The sequence below is a fragment of the Leopardus geoffroyi genome, chromosome A1, assembly GCF_018350155.1.
Source record: "Leopardus geoffroyi isolate Oge1 chromosome A1, O.geoffroyi_Oge1_pat1.0, whole genome shotgun sequence".
NCBI lineage: Eukaryota > Metazoa > Chordata > Mammalia > Carnivora > Felidae > Leopardus > Leopardus geoffroyi.
The window spans coordinates 229,642,884-229,666,458 of record NC_059326.1 but is presented as its reverse complement, the minus strand read 5'-3'; positions in this window follow the sequence as shown (position 1 = coordinate 229,666,458).

Genomic DNA, 23,575 nt, shown 5'->3' with positions numbered 1-23,575 from the left:
CCTCGCTGGCTCAGTTGGAAGAGCATGTGATTCTTGATCTTGGGGTTCAAGTTTAAGCTCCATGTTGGATGTAGAGATTACTTGAATAAAACTTATTTTTTTTTCTGTCACTGTTTTGATTATTCTAGATAGGAGCTGTTTTTCAGTGTGTATTCTGTAAATATCTTCTCTCACTCTGTGGCTTGGCTTTTCAATTTGTTAAAAGTGTTTTTTGGTGAAGAAGCGTTTCTATTTCAGGCAGTCCAATTTATCAATATTTTTTCTCTGTAGTGTTAGTGTTCTTAATGTCTTAAATCTTTTTCTTTACCAAACTCATGAACTTATTCCTCTATGTTACTTCAAAGTGTGTGTGTGTGTGTACAAAAGCACATATTTTCTTCGCTTCTAATGCTTTTATCAGGATTTTGTTATCAAGTCTATAGTAGAAAACAAAATTACTTGTTACATATTCCCATTTTTTTCTTATTTCTTGAAGAGATGTCTATGGCTGACATGACTTGTTTCTCAAATGTTTGGTTGAATTCCCTAGAATAAAATCATCTGGACCTTGAGATTTTTTTAGGAAGATATTTAGTTGTATACTCCATATAAGTTTTTCAAATTTTAGTTTTCTCTTTCATAAGGTTTAAGAAGTTTTCATTACTTTGTTGACTCAATTTCAGTTTTCCAATGTATTGGTGAACATTTGTTCATAATACATTCTTACATTAATTTTATACCCATAGACTCTGTAATGAAGTCCCTATTTATTCCAGATATTCTTTTCACATTTTCTTTCAATTGTTCTTGCCAAGAATTTATCAAGTGTATTAGTTTTTCCAGAAAGCGATAATTTTTTTTTGCTGATCTCCTTAATCTATTTTCTACTGTTACTCCTATTATTACTTTCTTTCTATTTTAGGGGATATAATTTTTATTAAAGTATAATTAATATACAATGCTATATTAGTTTCAGGTGTATAACATATTGATGAAATAATTTTATATGTTACTTAGTGCTCCCATGGTAAATGTGGTCACCATCTGTCACCAAACAATGTTGTTATATTATTGACTATATTCCCTATGCTGTACTTTTCATAGTTCCCTTTATCTATTGCACCCATTTCCCACCCACCTCCCCCTCTGGCAACCACTGTATTTAAGAGTATGTTTCTTGGTTTGTTTGCTTTGCTTTTTAAATTCTGCATATAAGTGAAATCATATGGTACTTGTCTTTCTCTGTCTGACTTATTTCACTTAGCATAATACCCACCTGGTCTATTCGTGTTATTACAAATGGCAAGATTTCATTCTTTTTTATGGCTGAGTAATGGGCCACATCCTCCTTATGAATTCATTTATTGATGGACATGTGGGTTGCTTCCATATCTTGGCATTAGTAAATCACGCTGCTATAAACATAGGGCTGCATATATCTTTTCAAATTACTATTTTGATTTTCTTTAATAAATACCCAGCTGTGGGATTACTGGATCATATGGTATTTCTAGACCACTTTCTTACATCCTATACAAAAATAAACTCCAAATAGATTAAAGATGTAAATGTGAGACCTCAAACCATAAAACTTCTAGAAGAAAACATAGGCATTAATCACTTTAACATTGGCCAGAGCAACATATTTCTGGATATGCTCCTTGGGCACGGGAGACAAATGCAAAAATAAACTACTGGGATCACACCAAAATAAATAAGTTTTACACAGTGAAGGAAACCATCAACAAAACAAAAAGGTGATCTGCTGAATGGGAGAAGATATTTGCAAATGATATGTCTAATAATGGGTTAATATCCAAAGTATATAAAGAACATACAACTCAACACTAAAAAAAAAATAATCTGATTAAAAATGGGCACAGAATGTAATTTGTTATGAATTTCATTTCACAGGGGTATGCTTAACTCATTTTCAGCCTTTTTCTTCTTCTGTATATATATTAAAGGCTATATAATATTATTTAAGTATTGTTTTGCTGCATTCTACTAGTTTTTATAATTGTATTTCAATTATCACTCAGTTCACAGCATGTTATTCTAAAAAATAAAATTAAATAAAATAAATATTTTATTTCACCTGATTTGTCCTTCTTCTGGTGTTCTTTATTTATGTACATTTCAATTTCTGACCATCATTTTACTTCTCTCTGAATAACTTCTTTCAACAATTCTTGCAAAGATCTATTGTTGATAAATTCCCTGTGTCAGTCCATCATCAACCTAGAGATTAGGCAAGGTATATCCAGAAAAGTAGGAACCCCGTTATTTATTTGAAACAAAGTGAATATGGAGCAAATCATTTTAACAGAAGTAATGGGAGACATAGAAGTCAAATGAAGGTTTGTGATTTCACTAGAACAGAAAGCATAGGGAGCCTGTAGGACCAGCTGTCTGGAGGGATATAAAGAATCAGTTAGCCGAGGGTAGAACTTGGAGCTCCAACACCCTGTCAAGTAGGGATCAAATTGGAGTGCAGAAGGTGGCAGTGATGGAGATAAGGTTTGGGGTGGAGAACAAGGAGAAGAGACATAGTAGCTTCTTCCCTGCCTACTCTCCAGTGTTCTGGTGGACCAACTACAGTGGAAGACCTGAAAAAAAAGGCCAGGGAAAGAGGCCCTTTCAGTGGTCAGGTATGTGTTTTTTATGGCAATATAGGCAAAGTGTGAGGAATCCATCTGAGGGCAAAAGACCCAGAGGCATTCAAATATTACATTTGTTAATATTTTAGATGCATTCATTCATTCAAGAAAAATTTGTCGATCATCATACAATGACAAATACTAGCATGGTAGGTGCTGGAAAATACAAGGATTAGGGAAATTAAGCAAACAATTATTAGAGTAATGGATTGTTAGGAAAGAGAGCTGCAGCATTGTGTGCCTCTGTATCAGGGAAGCTGAATCTGGACCAGGTAATTAGTCTATCTTCTCTTCCCACCTCTCTGAGAAGTGAACCTAATAGTTACATCTGTAGGCTAGGCAGGAGAAAGTTAGGACGATGGAGTGAGGAAGAAGGTCATAGGCAGAGAGAAAACCATGTTTGAATGCAAGAAGCTAAGAGTACAATACACTATGAAGTTGAAGGAATATGGTTATGGCCGAAGTCCCTTGGGAGAAAGGGGCAGCAAAATTTCCTTGAGACTCAGTTGGTGCAGTTTGCAGAAGCCAGAATGTGTGGCTCTTTGAGAACTGCCAAAGTTTTGGATATCATTCTCTAAAGAGTAAAATATAGAAAAAAATAGTTGTAACCAGACATAGATTTTTAAGGGATTTCTTTTACTGCAGGTGGTGAACTGACCACAAGCTCTGTAACACTCAGACGGAAAACGTGGATGTGGTTCAGGAAAGAGATGATAAGAGCTTGGATGTTGGAGACTGAAGTAAGGAAAGCAATCATAAGTGAAGCCCAGAAATATTTATTCAGAAAAGATACATAAGATTTGGTGATGTTTGTTTATTCAGTCATGCTTTCACTCATTATATTCAACAATATTTGTTGACTACTAAGTGAATAAAATATATATTATATGTATATTGAGGGTTATTAATATATGTTGCTATAGTTTGTGTTACTGTAAATCCTAACAATAATTATTTTAGGAAGTACTTTAATAGAGAATAATAGAGAGTGGGATAGTGGTTTAATTAACAACTTAAATAGGTGGTTTGGCCAATGCACAGACTTCTGGAGTAATTGCCTTAAATCTATCATTGAAACCATAGAAGCAACAATTACTTCATGGGGAGAGGAAAGACTCCTGAGTGAGTAGAGAAAGCAGTAAAAAGACCAAAGTAATAGTGGACAGAGTCTATTTCCACCTTCAGAGTCTCCTCATCTCACTAGCAAATCAAGTCAATTACTGAGAGCAATGTTTGTACTTCCCTGTCAGTAAAAGAGATTTACTATTTTATTTTATTTTATTTAAGTATAGTTGACACACAATGTTACATTAGCTTCTGGTGTATGACATAGCAATTGGACAAGTCTATGCATTATGCTGTGCTCACCATAAAAGAGATTTAGATTCTCATTTGCCTTAGTGATTTCTCCAATAACAAGACTGCTGGACTCATGGCCCAACAGTGAAGAGAACCAGTGCAAATGACCAGGAATGGAGCTGAAAATAGACTCGGTTTAGATTGCCAATCCCTTGCTATGGATTTAATCCAGTTCTTTTGCTGTGGTGACATCTTGCCCCCCTCAACTCTTCTCTTCCCTCTAGTTTGGCCCAAACTTACTTCTTTCAGGGCTCTGTGTCCAACACTTATGGAAAAAAATGAGACCTTAAGAAACTTTTGTAGAAATGCTTGAAAATCAATTGCTTTTATTCCAGGACCAAAAAATCACAGTACTTCATTTTCTTTTACTTTGGTGGCACTGAAAATATGCTAGCCTTCTGTACTAAAAAAAGAAGTTGTTTAAAATTTATTATTGCTAAGGAAACTTGAGAAACACTATTTGTCAAATATTAAATATCACCATGCCTAACCTGCGGTGAAGGCAGAAAATATTCATTTACAAGAATTTGTTTTACATATCACATAAGGGGAATAAAACGATTTTCTAGAAAAGTCAACATCTGCTATTTTTCTCAGATCTAGCTGTGGAAGATATTGGAAGGAGGCTGGACCCTGAAGCCAGAGAGCCTGGTTCAACTCCCTGCCTGGTTACCCCTGATTGTGTGAAATATGGCCAGTTGCTTAAATACTCTGGGAATCAGTTCTCCCAGCTACACAACCCATACTGGTGCTATGTGGATGAGGAAGATGAGGCACAATATACATAAATAATGATGGTACAAATATGCTAAGTTATTTTAGGCATGATAAATTTTAACGCAAAATGATGTGACTTCTATAAAACGAAGTTGGTCAATGGTTTGTGAATTTTTTATGCCATTGATAGGTTTTCATACATCAAGATGCGTTCATTGAAAAAACCCACACATTTGTGAAATTATTGATTGAGAATATTGACTTAGCATGGGATTGTAGAGGGAAGGGAAACTATAGTTGGTTTACAAAGAAATATATTTGACAGCCTGTCACTGCCTTAACCTGTTAAGTTTATTTAAGGTAAGTGATGTAAGAAAACAATTCATTCTTATGTAAGCAATTAATGTCAATGAATATCTTATATATCAACTATTTATCCAGTAAAGAAATTTTACAAGCAGAAACCATGAGAGAAGTCTATCTTTCACACCTAAAATATAAGCCATATAAAAATTTCCTATGATTAAAAAGTATGAATATCAGCTATTTAAGGCTAGATTTGTTCACATAATAAGAAAGATGATACCAGTTCCAAACATATTTTCTATAAAAAATATACTTAGTATAACAATATTCATAGGCTTCCAAAAATATACTCAGTGATATATCTAAAGGCTACAGCAAAAAATAAAATGTATGATTTTGAAAAGTTGTCAATGCCAGACTTCATCCATAAATATTAAAAACAAAACATGACCTGAATTACACAAATGTAAGCATTTCCTTCAATACCATAAAAAGTAAATAGTAAGTGAATGAATAATCTAAGATTCTGCATTCCCAGTTCTGCTAAATAAAATGTGATTCCTTACATAATGGTAAATTTACTGCAGAGATAAGTATCCCTTTACTCGCTTCATGCTGGCCAATCCCAAATTCCGTCCCCAAATTACTACTGGGAGAAATGGTGCATTTACAATATGATTACCATATACTATGTCAGATGAGTGAGAAATTTCTCATAAATATGAAACATTTGAGGCTACGGGTGTAATTTTATGTCTTGGATAAACATTTTATAAATGCACATGATGTTTTCCTGCTTTGTCTCCACTCTGATTAGTACGGTCTTTCCGAAGTTATGAGTTTACTCAATCTCCTGTGAGCTTCCACGGTCCTGGATGGGTTTGAATGATGTACTCTAGCCGGTGTTCCAGGTACCCTCAATAGGCTCAAATCAGTCTGCTTCTACAGAAGTGCTTACTCAGCCTCCCTGCAGTAGATATTTAAGGGTTTTGGAATAAAAACAACCTCTCTTCAAACTTAGCCCTGCACTGACTAGCTTGTGTAATTTAAGACAATATGTCATTTCTAAGCCTCATTTTATTTTTATGTAAAGTGATTGCACAGTAATTATCTCTCTGAGGATTAATTATGATAGCACGTGTGAACTGTCCTACAAAATATAAACTGTTTTCTTCCTGCTTTTTTGTTTAAAGTGTGCTTTAGACACTGTCAGAGGCTCTGAGAATTTATAAGAACTTTACTCTTCGTAAATCTTATGTGTGATGTACAAAAAGAAGGTAAAGCTTCTCGTGTTGTTCGTCTGGCTGTGGATTCTTCCGGCCTGAGGCCCTGCTGGCTCATCCTCTCCTCTCTCTGTAAGATGTTGTGTTCCTCAGAGCTGATCCCCAGTCCCCAGCTCTTCTCTCTGTGCACCCTCACTGAGGCTTTGCATCCTCAAGGCTTCAATTTGCTTACAAGTGTTAACAGACTCTAAATTTCTATGCATACTGCAGACTTAGCTTTCAAATCTGGTACCATAGAACCAATACACTGTTTGACATTTGGACCCAGGTAAATCACAGGGAGCTCAGAGTTCTATTTTTAGAAGACTTTCTGTTTCCTTCGCGATCAAGTTTACCCTCATGCTTCCCCATTTCAGTAAATGGCACTGCCAGCTACCAAGTGGCATGGTCCAGAAACTCCTCCCCTTTCTTATTTCTTCTGTTTCTGTTAGTAGTCGCCTCACAACCACCAGCCAAACAGGACAGTTGTCTCCCCGTCTCTGCTGCTACATCTTGAATACAAACAAGCCAGTGTGCTCTCTTGCCATTAGTATCATGGGAGCTTCCTGTTTCTGTTCTTTTTTTATTGCTCCTCTTAACTTGCACATCCCCCAAATCATAAGAGTAAGATTTGGAAAATGTGAGTTAGATCATGTACCCGTGCCTATTCAAGTGAATTTCCTGAATTTGAGTAAAATTCAGGAAATATTACATGAGACGCACAAATGTGTATAACTCAGTTCCCATTTTCCTCTGCAACATCATTTTATATCGTCTATTTACATCATCAGTGTTCTTCGGTTATGTGGGTCTTAATACAACATGCTCTTTCCAGCATTGGTCACGTGTACCTTACTTCTTCAACTTCATGAGTCTTTCCTATTCTTTTGACTTTATCATAAACACTTCATTAGAGATCTCTTCTTTAAATTTTGTTTTAATGTTTATTTGTTTTTGAGAGAGAAAAAGAGAAACAGAGCATAAGGAGGGGAGGAGCAGAGAAAGAGGGAGACACAGAATTGCAAGAAGGCTCCAGGCTCTGAGCTGTCAGCACAGAGCCCAAAGCGGGGCTCGATCTCACGAACTGTGAGATCATGACCTGAGCTGAAGTCAGATGATGAACCAACTGAGACACCCAGGCGCCCCTTAGAGATCTCTTCTATAAACAAATGAAGTAGCTCTCAGCAAATGTATGGTAGATTGTTTAGCATCTTTTCTTTTTTTTTTTTTTTAATTTTTTTTTTTCAACGTTTATTTATTTTTGGGACAGAGAGAGACAGAGCATGAACGGGGGAGGGGCAGAGAGAGAGGGAGACACAGAATCGGAAACAGGCTCCAGGCTCTGAGCCATCAGCCCAGAGCCCGATGCGGGGCTCGAACTCACGGACCGCGAGATCGTGACCTGGCTGAAGTCGGATGCCCAACCGACTGCGCCACCCAGGCGCCCCTGTTTAGCATCTTTTCAACCTTTGTTATTGTCCTTTCATATAGGGCAGAGGAAAGAAAGAACAAAACTTAAATTCTATATCTCTACGTATGGTCATGACATAAGTCCTAGTTCATGGGATTTAAGTAGAAGGGGGTTTGAGGCTTCTGGGTGGTACCAACAAAAGAAACGTGTGTCTTCTTTCTGCGGGCTGGAATTAGGATGCGGTAATGTATCATTTTAGAAAATATGGATGAAGTGAATCCCCCAGGGATGGTGGTATAACAAGATAAGAGACTTGGTTGGTGAAAATGTGTGGTTGGCACCTACTCAGATCGTTATGTAAGAAAGGAATACTTATTAAAAATATTTATTTATAAAACCATTGTTACCTAGCATTGGTAGGTAAAATATTTTTTTATAAAACCATTGTTACCTGGGTCTCTGCATCGGTAGGTAAAATATTTTTTTATAAAACCATTGTTACCTAGGTCTCTGTTATAGCATTTAGTCCTAAGTCTTACTAATACAGCCCCACCCCTTTTTCTCTCTTTTTTTTCTCTGAGCTCTGTTTATTTCTTCCATATTTTATAATTATTAGTTGTTTGCTTGTCAAAACTATGCCATCCCCAATAGACCGCAAGACAGAAAAGATGGGAGCTCTGGATGTTTTGCTGATTATTGGATGCCTAGTGTCTATTTTGGTCCCTAGTTCATAGTAAGTAGGTTTGCAATACATATTTGTGAATGTACAGATAAATTGGAATGCAAAAAAGTTTGAGTAAATGTTTTAAACTTATTCTTTGTATAATGCCTTCATGTTAAAATCCCAGCAATTACTGAGGGAAATTCAGTTCTGGTGCAATCAATTGGTCTGGAGACAACTGCAGCTGAGTAACGGAAGCTCCCCAAAATGATTTCAAAGTGCAGCCAAAGTTGAAAATGACTATCATGACAGTTTCTCAGAAAAACACATTCCCTTATCAGAAATGATAAGGCATTGCCTACTGAGATATTCTGAGATTTCACATGCAACCATCTATCTGATATTTTGACTAGCTTATTGAACCAATACGTGGACAGCAGGATCAAGAGAAGAAAAAATTAATCTACAGAGATATAATGTCATTCTACTGAGTCCTTTTATAGATGGTAAAGTCAGACATAAAAATAAAGCCTGGGAAATAACTCAGAAGAATAACAGACCACAGCACTTTGCAACTTGATGTAATCTTGGATATGACTGACACTCTGCCAATGCTTTTGTTCTGATCACGTCAACAACTATCATAGTTCTGACTGCATTTGTCTGTTAGTGGCTAGCACATTAAGGTACATATCAGTAACTACACCAAAGAGCTTTTTTGTAAAGACAGCAGTTTGAGGCAAGAATTACTGATCACGCAATAGAATGCTCCATATAAATTTTCTTAGTTAATAACCAAACACACATACACATAGGATACATGACAGACTGTATTCTGTACAGTATCATGAATACAGAGATTTGTTTGAACCTCTGGGCAGGTTTGGCTATGTAAACAGTTTCTAACATGAGCTTCTAGATTTTCCTGTACTTTCACATTTATGATTCAATACAATGTTGTCAATATTCCTCTGCTTTCAAAGCTAGTTCCCCTTCTATATTGATCTGCACAAAATAACTGTATCAGCACTATTAACTAACTGCAAATCTGTACTGGGGCTACTTTTCTTTCCACTATGCTGTGAAATATCAGAGCCCAATAAGGGTGATCACATTCTAATGTGTGTTCTACCAAATTCTTGCTGTAACTGGTTGGGATACTTTCTCTTTTCCTCTGCTTTACATTAATAAGAACAGTTGAAAGAATAGTGCTATCTTTTTGAGAGAAGAGAATCACCTCTTGTTTCTCAGCTAGCAGAAAAAAAATATGCTGACTTTACAGATCTGTGTGATCACGTCCCCTGTATGTAACACTTGCGTATCCTCCTTCCAGTGAAAACCTAAAGTTTAACACTAGCTCTCATTACTGTTTCTGCTTATATGAGTAAGAAAATTAAATTATATATGTTGAATAGCAGAACTAGAGCTATTTTGGAATCCTACAATAAAGTTTAGCAATATTTATTAAATCATATTAGCCAAAAATAGTCACATATATTAATGTTTTATGTTTAAAAAATTACATAATTTAACATGGAGGTTAAATAATATGCTTCCAAAAAGTGATTGGGACAACCAAAAAAAAATCAGAGAGGAAATAAAAAAAATACATGGAGACAAAGGAAATGAAACCCAATAGTCCCAAGTCTTTGGAATGCAGCAAAAGCTGTTCTAAGAGGGAAGTTTATAGCAATCCAGGTCCACCTCAAGAAGCAAAAAAAAAAATCTCAAATAAACAACCAAACCTTACACCCAAAGGTGTTAGAAAAACAACAAACCAAACCCAAAACCAGTAGTAGGAAGGAAATGATAAAGATGAGAGCAGAAATAAATGATGTAGAAACAAACAACAACAACAACAAAATAGTAGAATGGATCAAGGAAACCAGGAACTGCTTCTTTGAAAGATCAAAAAAATTGATAAACCTTTAGCCATACTCATAAAAAAGAGAGAGGACTCAAGTAAAAACAATCAGAAATAATACAAAATATTTTAAGAGAATAGTATGAAATCTGATATGGCAACAAATTGGACAAACTAGAAGAAATGGATAAATTCCTGGAAACATAACTTCATAAAACCGAATCAGGAAGAAATAGAAAATTTGAAGACTGTACCAGCAATGAAATTGAATCAGTGATCAAAAACTCCCAGTAAACAAAAGTTCAGGACCAGACAGCTTTATAAGAAAATTCTACCAAACATTTAAAGAAGAGTTATTATCTATTCTTCTCAAACTATTTCAAAAAATAGAAGAGGAAGGAGAGCTTCCAAATTCATTCTATGAGACCAGCATTACCCTGATACCAAAACCAGATAAAAACACTACAAAAAAGAGAGAGAGCTACAGGCCAATATCTCTAACGAACATAGCTGCAAAAATTCTTGAGAAAATATCAGCCAATCAAACCCAACAATACATTTAAAAAATATTCACCATAATCAAGTGGGATTTATTCCTAGGGTGCAAGGGTGGTTTAATATTTGCAAATCGATCAGCGTCATACATCACACCTACAAGAGAAAGGATAAGAACCATGTGATCATCTCAATAGAAGCAGAAAAGTACAACATCCATTTATCATAAAAACCCTCAACAAAGTAGGTTTAGAGGGAACATACTTCAAAGTGATAAAGGCTATATGTGAAAAACAGATGACATCATAATGAACGGTGAAAAACTGAGAGCTTTTCCCCTAGGCTCAGGAATAGAACAAGGATGTCCAGTCTCACCATTTTTATTCAACATAGTACTGGAAGTCCTAGCTACAGTAATCAGGCAAGAAAAAGAAATAGAAGGCATCCAAATCAGTAAGGAAGAAGTAAAGCTGTCACTATATTCATCCTTTGTTCCAGGAAAAAAATGGTATCATCTCTGTATGTATAATCAAAAGTTGATTCTTATGCATGTTTGTAATCTACTAAATGTGTATAATATACATGTACATATAGTCTATATTTATAAAAATATACATATATGCATATATAAATACAAATTAGTACCTTTTATAAAAAAATATTTTAATTTTTAAAGATTTTATTTTTAAGTAATCTCTGCACCCAATGTGGGACTCAAACTTACTACCCTGAGATCAAGTCTCGTGCTCCACTGACTAAACCAGCCAGGTGCCCCTATAAAAAGTTTTTGAATGTTTAATTGTTCTCAAAACAATAAGAATCTTGGACAACTTTAGACACATGCCAAATAAAAATTTGTATTTATAGTATTATAATTATATATTTATATTTGCCTATGATATATACATAATTAAAATTATATATTGAATATGTACTAAACCATATATTCTAATACACTCATGTGGTTATTGAAATCATGAAATAAATATGTAGGGATTTATAATTGTACATTCATTGAGTATATTCCATTTCTTTAATTCTTGTAAGATAATGTACAGAACCTTGGAGTCACAATGATGAACCAATCCCAGACATTGTCTTTGTAGATTTAAAGCATAAAGTACATAGACTTAATTTGTCTAAGTACATTAGGCCCTCAATTAAATGTACTGCTATTGTTACATATCAAGCAAAAGAATTGTCAATTGTCAATTTATTGAACATGTGAAACATGACTCTGTATAATGCTATACACACAAGATACATTCTTATTGATTTTGTGGACTATGTATATCTACTCAACTATAATTTTTCAGAGTCAATGAAAATATTTACTGTGTTGAATTTGAGGGTGAGAAGTCAAGGAAAGTGCATGGATCTTTAGTGTCAAGATTAAATTTTACTAAAAACTCATCACGCAACCAAATATACAAATGAAAACAAATATTTAGAATGGGACTCTGTGCCTTGGAATGACTGGTTTAGGTAATAGGGTGTAGATATGATTTCACTTTCTGGTAAACCTTTTCTTTTCAACACTAGGGAGACTAATTATCACATAAGTTTTGAAAGAAATTCCCATGGCCCTCCTTAAAATATTTCTGGATTTTCAAAAGTGAAGCATTTGTGAAGGTTCTCACCTCTCAAGATGTCTAATTAGCTCTCCTTGTGCATTGAGACCTACAAGTTTCTTTCAAGATTCAAAGCTAAAGTTAGAAACTTAATTTCAAATGATATCAAAATTCGGTTTGATAGCACTTTGATTTTCCATATAAAATGAAATGCTTGATAAACTGTAGGCAAATTACCATGTGAAATTATAGGCATCTGTCAATGTTTCAGCCTTTTAAAAACATTTTGCAAGTTATTAAAATTATAACAGATAACTGAATTTTAATTTTCATATAAGTATGAAAAGAATGAAATTAGAACCTTATGTTAACTATTAAAGACAAAAATGATCTTCCTTTGTTTCTCTGGCACATAAATATCATTGTGAATTCTATACAGAATAACCTGTCTGTATTTAATACTTACAGCATTCTTAGCTGGATATGTATGAAAGGAATACATATACATCAAAGTTGAAGTTATAAAGAGAGAGATGGCTCAGTAAATCATCTCTATGTTTTGGAACCCAACCTGTTCTAGAAGAATCTTGTTCCAGAGCTTATTAGAATTTATGCATGACAAGTGTAACATCCTTAATACATTCACAAGTTCCTATAATTTCAGAAAAAAAATTGCTTAAGATATAGTTATACAAAGAATTCTTCTTTGTTTGTCTGAGTTTCTAATTTATCTGGCATCCTGTAATCTTATTTGTTAAATTTGACAGCTCTATGACAGAGAAACTTTAGAAGTAACCTAACTATTCATCAGTGGAATAATTATATAACACAACACATATCAGGCACCATTCCAAGTACTTTGCAAATTTTGCTGATAAATTTCTTGCACATCTACTCCTATTTTGAATTCTGCTTCTGAGGTGATCCAAACAAACACAGAAAGTCTATTGGTACTGGTGGTCCAGGATGTTGGTGGTGAAAGATTTGATTAATGACCCTTCTCAAGCTATGAGTTTATTATGTCTGCATACCCAAGACTTGGAAATCTTGAAAATACAATCTTGTCATCAAAGCTAGTTGTATTTTTTTTTTTTTTATATCTTTTTTCCCCAGTGATAATGATTTCTCCATTAGGGAAATAAATTGGAATTAGCAGAGCTTATTTCCACATGCACTGGGAATTCTTCCAATGATTTATACATAATATATTTCTTGAGACGTGGGTCATGAGATATGATGCATGTCACCACTGCCAATTATCTTGGATGTAAAATAAGAAGCAGGAAGGCAGAACACCTCACAGAGGCAAGAGCAGCTACCAGGTTTTCTTCACTCTGCTTGGGTATCAATAGACTTCCAACACTAGGGGGCAGTAAGGCGGTGTTCTCCATTGCTACACAGACCTTTGAAACAATTCCAGTGAAGAGATTTCACCAGCAGATGGCCAAGAAAGCTATTTTGATGGAGTTTAGTTTAATTATTATTTGAGGCTATCTGATGTTAAAACCTTTTTTTAAAAGTTTGAAAAATTAAAACTACTCTTACGAATAGGTATGTCATTTGGAATTATGGAGTTTCACTTGCTAATTTAAAAAATAATTTATTGGGGTTCCTGGGTGGCTCAGTTGGTTAAGCTTCCAACTCAGTTTCTGCTCAGGTCATGATCTCACAGCTTCCTGGGTTGGAGCCCGGTGTAGGCTGGCAGGGCAGAGCCTGCTTGGGATTCTCTCCCTCTTTGCTGCTCTTCCCCTACTTTTGCTGTCTCTGTCTCTCTCTCCAAAAATAAATAAACCTAAAAAAAGTTCAATAATAAAAAATAATTTATTAATTGTTTTGACAACTTGAAGGAGGGGAATTTCCTTTGATTTTTGATCAAGAATTAACATTATAAATTATAAATGTCAATTATATGATGTTCTAAAAAAGGCAAAATTATTGTGATAGAGAACAAATATGGTTTTCAGGGAGGAGGAACTTTGTGGATGATAAAATTGTCCTGTATTCTGATTGTGATGGTGAATACATACTATAAATTTGTAAATATCTATAAAATTTACACTAGAAAGGGTATATTTTACTGTAGACATATTAAAAAATAAGTAGATGTGTGATACTGTTTATTGCCTGGCCACTGTTTTTTTGATATTTATTGAGATATTACTACAAAATCATTGAATAGTTTATTGCAATACAATTGCAGTTGTTAAGTAGCCTTTTTTTTGCAACAAAAACAGGGAATTTCATACTCAAGAAACAAGATATAATAGAGTAATATAAAATAATTAAGCCGTTGTTTGTATAAGAAGGGATTATTAAAAAGCAAAAGAAGGCAAATTTGAAAAATAATCATACAGAAATCCTGGAATTAGAGGTATAATATTTGAAAAAAAAATTAATATTTATTTACTTTTTTGAGAGAGAGAGAACAACAGAGTGTGAGCAAGGGAGGCACAGAGAGAGAAGGAGATACAAAATTTGAAGCAGGCTCCAGGCTCCAACCTGTCAGTACAGAGCCCAATGGAGGGCTTGAACTGATGGACCACGAGATCATGACCTGAGCCAAAGTCCAATGCTTAGCCAACTGAACCACTCAGGAGCCGTGGAGATATAATATGTGAAATAAGAAGTAAGTGTCTACTCTATAGTCACTGTATATTGAAATATTACTATTAAATTATTGAAATTACTGACAATTGAATCCCTGGTAACACATTACATAACAATTATTAAAAAATAATAATTTGTCTTGATAAGCTTGTAAACTTGGTCAGAGATCATAGCAAATTCATTCCATAGGAATGACACAAAGTCATGAGTAAGTGTAATTACTGTGGAAGGTAATTCTTGCTGAATATGTAGTCATTTATAAAAGTATAAAGTATATTGGAACACCTAGATGGCTCAGTCAATCAAGTGTCTGACTTTTGATTTCAGCTCAGGTCATGGTCTCAGTGGTTCATGAGATTAAGCACTGAATTGGGCTCTGTGCTGACAGCACAGAGCCTGCTTGGGATTCTTTCTCCCTCTCTCCCTCTCTCTCTCTCTCTCTACCCCTCCCCTGCTCTCTCTCTCAATCTCTCTAAAAATAAATAAATAAACTTAAAAAAGTTTACAGTAGAAAGGATATTAAAAAGTCCATAGTCATGTGATATAGAAGACAAAAACATAGGATATCTCATGACCCCCAAAATAAGAAATAATAATATAGGAAGGAGTTTGAAATAGTTTAAACATTTATTTGTAACACAAAATGTGAATGGTAAAAGCAGGAAAACTTGAAAAATAGTCATACAAAAATCTTGGATATGAAAATGTAATATTTGAAATATATATTTCACATGGACTAAATCATAAAGAATAAACACAGTGGAATAGACAATCAGTGGATTGAAAGACTGATATGAAGAAATCACTCAATGAAACATTAAAATATAAAAAGAAAAAGTAAGAGGGATTAAGTAAATTTAGACTGAGGATGATTTAAGAAATTGGAATGCGTGCTGCCTAGTGGGGCGGTTAGAAGCTTTTCTTGTTCCCTTCCTCCTAGAGTCTGTTAAGACTTGCTCTTACTGACTTATGCTGGCTCCTTATGTGAGAAAAATTGACTACTTCTATTTCCTGTTATGATCGACTATTTTGTATCAGAATGAGCTCTAAGAGAATAAGAAAGAAAACTGCGCTTAGATTTGTAGAACTCCCAAATCAAGTAGGGCTTGAGGAGCTATGATCCTGGAATAGATGGAGAGGTGAGCCCCAATTGCAGTTTTGCTTTGCAACTTGAGACATTCATGGATTCTTAAGCAGTGACTGAAAGACAGAACCTGAGCCAAGTTCTTGAGACTATCATGTGTTTGGGAAGAAAAATCAGTGGGTTCAGGGCAAACAAGGAAGGAGGTCTCTGGCCAACATGCCAGATTTTCAGTGGGGAATTTTGTAGGCTTACCACATAAAAGAAAGAAAAGCAAAAAATGGAACAACGTTCACAAATACTGAATCCCAGCTACCAGTCAGCTCAGTCTCTGATCTAATTAAAGTAGCCTAGCACAGCACTAACTGCTTGCCAGAAGAAAAATAATTCCACTTTACATAATAATAATATCACCTATGCCTTTAGTCTTCTTAAATTGTGTTTTATTTGGAGATATTTGTAGATTTATATTCTGTTGTTAAGAAAGAAAAGAGAGATCCCATGGACTCCTTTGTCAGTTTTTCCAAAGGCAGCACCTTGCAAAGCTACAATATCACAACCACAGCATTTCCATCACAAGAATCTCTTACGTGCCCTGTAATATCCACATGTTCTTCCTGTTCCTACCTGCATCTTAACCCCAATAACTGTATTGTTTTCCATTTCTGTAATTTTATTATTCCCAAAATGTTATATAAGTGAAATCATACAATAGGTACCTTTTGGGGTTGACTGTTTTTCACTTGGCATAATTCTTTGGTGATTCATGCAAATTGTTGCATGTATCAATAGTTTTTCATGCCTGTTTCTTGGTATTATTCCAAGCTATGGATGTATCATTGTTTGTATAGCCATTCACACATTGAAGAATATCTAGTTTGTTTCTAGATTTTGGCTGTTATGAATAAAACAGCTACACGCATCCATGTATAGAATTTTGCGTTAACTTAAGTTTTAAATTATCTGGTAAAATGCCCAAGAGTTTATCCAGTTGTTGGGCGTCTAGGTGGCTCAGTCTGTTAAGACTCTAGTTCTTGATTTCAGCTCCGGTCATGATCTCATGGTTTGTGGGTTTGAGCCCTGTGTTGGACTCTGCATTGACAGTATGGAGCCTGCTTGGGGTTTTCTTTCTCTGCCCCTTCCCCACTTGCAGAAATGCGGACACTCTCTCTTCCAAAACAAATAAATAAACTTAAAAAAAAAAAAACAGCTATCCACATTCTTGTATAGAATTTTGTGTTAACATAAATTTTAAATCATCTGGGAAAATGCCTGAGAGTTTAATTATTGGATCATATGATAACTGCATGTCGAGTTAGTTAAGAAACCGCCAAGCTATTTTCCAATGGGGTTGTACCATTTTATATTACCGCAAGAAATGTGTGAATGATCCAGTTGTCCATATCACTGCCAGCATTTGATGTTACCATTTTTCATTATAGACATTCTATCATTTGTGTGATACTCATTGTGGTTTTATTTTGCATTTCCCTAGTGACTAATGCTACTAAGCTGCTTCTCGTGTGGTTATTTGCTGTTTGTATATATTCTTCAGTGAAAGGTCTCTTCATGTGTTCTATTGATTTTCAAATTGGCTTTTTTTTCTTTTCTTTTCTTTTCTTTACTGTTTTGAAAGTTCTTTATATATTCTAGATACTTCTGCAAATATTTTCTCATACTCTCTACATTGTCGTTTCATTCTCTTAACAGGTCTTTCACAGACCAAAAGTTTGAGGTTTTGGCAAAATTCAATTTATACATTTTTTTTCTTTTATGGATCATGTCTTTTTTAAAAAAAATTAAAATTTATTTATTTTTGAGAGAGACCACAAGCAGGAGAGGGGCAAAGAGAAAGGGAGACATAGAACCTGAAGCAGGCTCCAGGCTCTGAGCTGTCAGCACAGAGCCCGATCCGTGGCTCAAACCCATGAACCGTGAGATCATGACATGAGCCAAAGTTGGACAGTTAACCAGCTGAGCCACCCAGGTGCCCCAATAGATCATGCTTTTGATGTCAAGTGGAAGAAATCTTGCCTAACACCAGATCCCAAAGGTTTTCTCTTATTTTTTTAAAGATATTTTCTTACATTAAAATCTGTGTTCTATTTCGAGTTAAATTTTTGTGTATGGTATGAAACTTAGGTCAAAATTATCTTATCCATCCATCCATCCATCCATCCATCCATCCATCCATCCATCAATCCAATTGGCTATTGTCTATGGATGTCCATTTGTTCATTTATTGAAATGATTGTCTTTCTATCATTGAGTTGCACTTAAATATTTGTTGGAAAGTTACACATTTTAGTGTGGGGATCTATTTCTGAGTTTTCTATTCTGTTTCATTGGGCTATGTGTCTATCCCTCTGCCAATACCATACACTCCTGATTATTGTAGTCATCTAATGACTAATGCATTCCTATACACCAATAATGAAACAGCAGAAAGAGAAATCAGGGAATTGATCCCATTTATAATTGCGCCAAAACCCATAAAATACCTAGGAACGTCTTGATATTAGGTAGACAGATTCACTCCACTTTGTTTTTCTTATTCTAAATATTTTGAGCCATTTATAGTATGTCTATATAATCATGTACCTCTGGTGTAATAACTTTTAACACAGTTAACAATGAAGTGTAGAAACCTTACCTTTTTATTCTTCTATCCTACTGTGTTTATAATATAATAGTCATTTAGAATAACGTTAGATAGTTGTGTTTCCTTCAACTGAAAAACACAATTTAGAAAACTCAAGAAAGATCCCACTAAAGAGAACTACAGACCAAGTTCCCTGATGTACATGGATTTTTCTCACCAAAATACTAGCAAACTAGATCCAACAATGCGTTAAAAGAATTATTCATCATGATCAAGTGGGATTCATTCCTGAGTCAGAACTGGTTCAATATTTGCAAATAAATCAATGTGATACATCACATTAATAAAAGAAAGGATAAGAACCAGATGATCCTCTCAACAGAAGCAGAAAAGCATTTGACAAAATACAGCATCCTTTCTTGATAAAAACCCTCAAGAAAATAGGGATATAAAGAACATACCTTGAGATCATAAAGGCCATATATAAAAGACCCACCGCTAAAATCATCCTCAATGGGGAAAAACTGAGATCTTTTCCCCTAAGGTGAGGAACATGACAGGGATGTCAACTCTCACCACTGTTATTCAACATAGGATTGGAAGTCCTAGCCTCAGCAATCAGACAACACAAAGAGAATATGGCGTCCAAATTGGCCAGGAGGAAGTCAAACTTTCACTCTTCGCAGATGACATGATAGTCTGTGTGGAAAACCCAAAAGGTTCCACCAAAAAACTGCTAGAACTAATACATGAATTCAGCAAAGTCACAGGACATAAAATCGATATACAGAAATTGGTTGCATTCCTATACACCAATAATGAAACAGCAGAAAGAGAAATCAGGGAATTGATCCCATTTATAATTGCGCCAAAACCCATAAAATACCTAGGAATAAACCTAACCAAAGAGGTGAAAAATCTATACAACAAAAACTATAGAAAGCTTATGGAAGAAATTGAAGAAAACACGATAAATGGAAAAACATTCCATACTCATGGATTGGAAGAACAAATATTGTTAAAATGTTGATACTATCCAAAGCAATCTACATATTCAATGCAATCCTTATCAAAATAACTACAGCATTCTTCACAGAGCTAGAACAAACAATTCTAAAATTTGTATGGAACCACAAAAGACCCCAAATAGCCAAAGTAATGTTGAAAAAAACAAACAAAACAACAACAACAACAAAAAAAAACAAAGCTGGAGGCATCACAATTCCAGACTTCAAGCTGTATTACAGAGCTGTAATCATCAAGACAGTGTGGTACTGTCACCAAAACAGACACATAGATCAATGGAACAGAACAGAGAACCCAGAAATGGACCCACCGATGTATGGCCACCCAATCTTTGACAATGTAGTATAGAATATCCAATGGAAAATAGACACTCTTCAGCAAATGGTGTTGGGAAAACTGGACAGTGACATGTAGAAGATTGAACCTGGACCATTTTCTTACCCAATACGTAAAAATGAACTCAAAATGGATGAAAGACCTAAACATAAGAAAGGAAGCCATCAAAATTCTAAAGGATAAAATGGGCAACAATTTCTTTGACCTCGGCTGCAGCAACGACTTACTTGACATGTCTCTAGAGGCAATGAAACAAAAGCAAAAATGAACTATTGGGACCTCATCAAGATAAAAAGCTTCTACACAGTGAAGGAAACAATCAGCAAAACTAAAAGGCAACCAATGGAATGGGAGAAGATATTTGCAAATGGCATATGAAAAAAAGGGTTAGTATCCAAAATCTATAAAGAACTTATCAAACTCAACATCCAAAAAACAAATAATTCAGTGAAGAAATGAGCAAAAGACATAGACGCTTTTCCAGAGAACACATCCAGATGGCTAACAGTCACATGAAAAGATGCTCAACATCACTCATAATCAAGGAAATACAAATCAAAACAACAGCGAGATACCACCTCACACCTGTCAGAATGGCTAAAATTAGCAACTCAGACAGATGTTGGTGAGGATGCGGAGAAAGAAGCACCCTTTTGTACTGCTGGTGGGAATGCAAACTAGTACAGCCTGGAAAAGAGTATGGAGGTTCCTCAAAGAAATAAAAATAGAAGTACCCTATGACCCAGCAATTGTACTACTAGTTATTTATCCAAAGGATACAAAAATGCTGATTTGAAGGGGCACAGGCACCCCAATGTTTATAGCAGTGCTATTGACAATAGCCAAAGTATGGAAAGAGCCCAAATGATGTATTGATAAAGATGTGAGATACACACACACACACACACACACACACACACACACACACACACTGGAATATTGCTCGGCTATCAAAAAGAATGAAATATTGTCATTTGCAACAATGTGGATGGAACTAGAGTATATTATGCTAAGTGAAATAAGTCAGAGAAAGACCAATATCATATGATTTCACTCATATGTGGGATTTAAGAAACCAGATAAATTATATGGGAAGGGAAGAAAAAATAAGATAAAAAAGACAGGGAGACAAACCATAAGAGACTCTTAAAGAGTATTTCATACTCTTAAATACAAACTGAGGGTTGCAGGTGGGGTCTTGGGTGGGGAGATAGGCTAAATGGTGAGGGACATTGAAGAGGGCACTTGTTGGGATGAGCACTGGGTGTCATATGTAAGTGATGAATCACTAAACTCTATTCCTGAAATCATTATTACACTATATGTTAACTGGATTTAAACTAAAAAAAAAATCCCTCAAGAATGGAAGAAAAGTTTATTGTATATACCCATATTTTTGCTTACCATGATCTGTTCTTTTTCCTGTTACAACTATCTTCTTTTTTCTAATGTTTAAAAACTTTATTGGAGAAGAGGGAGAGAAGGGGCATGGGGGTGGGGAGAGAGAGAGAGAGAGAGAGAGAGAGAGAGAGAGAGAATCTCAAGCAGGCTGCACACTCAGCATGGAGCCTGTTATGGGGCTTGATCCCACTACCCTGGGATCATGACCTGAGTCAAAATTAAGAATCTGATGGTCAACTGACTGAGCTACCCAGGCACCCCACAAAAGCTATTCTTATACGAATCCCTTTCAGTTTATACAATTTATTTAGCCATTCTTTAGAGTACATGTCCTTTCAATAAATTCTGTTTCTTTTCATCTAGGAATGTCTTGGTTTCTCCTTCATTCTTTTTTTTTAATTGAGATATAATTGACATACGACATTGTATAAGTTTAAGGTATACAACATGTTGATTTGGTACCTTTATATATTGCAGCATGATTACAACTGCATCATTAGGTAACACCTCTATCATATCTCATAATGATAATTTTTATGGTGGGAAAATTAAGATCTAGCTTCTTAGCAACTTTGAAGTTTATAATACAGTATTCTTACTTATGACCACTATGCTGGGCATTATATCTCTAGGACTGATTTATCCATTGGTTGCAAGTTTATACCCTTAAAAAACACTTCCCCAGGTCCACCACCCCATATCCCATGGTAATCACTATTCTACTCTCTGTTTTTATGAGTTCAGCTTTTTTAAGATTCCACATATAAATGATATCATACAGTATTATTCTTTCTCTGTCAGACTTATCTCACATATATAAAGGGATCAAGGTCCATTCATGCACTTCTAGGTATATATCCAATGGAAATGAAAACAGGATACCAAGGAGATATCTGCACTCCCATGTTTATTGCAGCATTATTAACAATATATGGAAAAACCTAGTGTCCATCAGTGGATGAACGGACAATGAAGATATATATATATATATATATATATTATTCAGCCATGAGAAACAAGAAAAGCTTGCCATTTCACCTTCATATTTGAAGGATATTTTCTGTGGGTATAAGTTTTTGGGTTAAGAGTTCTTTTCTACCAGACCTTCGAAAAATGTTCTAATTCATATTTCTGGTGTCCATGGCTTCTCATGAGATATCTCCTGTCATTTGAATTGTTTCCCCCCAATGGGGAAGATGTGTGTGTGTGTGTGTGTGTGTGTGTGTGTGCACATGCGTGTGTGTGTGTGCACGCGCCTTGCTGCTTTCTCCGTATTTTCTTACTCTTTAATTTTCAACTATTTGACTATGATTTGTCTTGGTATAAACTTAGTTTATTCTGATTGGTGTATGCTCAACTTCTTGAGTCTGTTGTTTTATCGTTTCTGCAAACCTTAAAAACTTGGGAAGTTTTCAGTCATTATTTACTTGAATACTTTTTCCATCCTTCCCTGTCTTTCTTTTCTGTCATGACTCTGAGAACACCAATGACAGTGTTTGCTTATTTGTTTTGTTTGGCTTTTGTCCCCTGGTGCCCTGTGGCTCTGTTGATTTTTTACCCCAGTTTATTTTCCCTCTGTTCAGATTGGATAGTTTCTTTTGATCTTTCTTCAGGTTTACTGATTCTTTCCTCTGTCCCCACCATTTTGTTGTTGAACTCACTCATTGAGGTGTTCCTTATTTGTTCCTTATATTTTGCAGTTCTAAAGTTTCCATTTGATAGTTCTTTAAAATATTCCATTTATTTGCTAAGGCGTTTCTATTTCTTTGCTGAGACTTTCAATTATTTCATTTCTTTCAAGTGTGTTTGCAATTGCTCACTGAAACATTTCTATGATGGCTGCTTTAAAATCTTTCTTTGATAATTCTAACCTCTGCCGTTTCAGTGTTGGCATTTATTGTCTTTACTTTGTTTCCTCCCTGGTTCTTAGTGTGACAAATGGTTTTCAGTTGAGATCTGGACCTTCTGAGTATTATGTTATGAGATTCTGGATATTATTAAAGCTTCTGGATTACCTGGCTTCTTCTGACACTGCTCCAGGGAAAAGAGTAAGGTGGAATTAGACACCTACGTTCTCCACTCAGCTCAAGTTGACACCTGAGGGGATTGCTGATTGCTCCCAGGCAGGCATGAGAGGACTGGCTCCCCACTTGGTCTCCGCTGATGCCTCCCTAGATTGGAGAGGTTGATATACTTCATTATTGCTCCAAATATAACTTCCTCTAACACCACAGAAC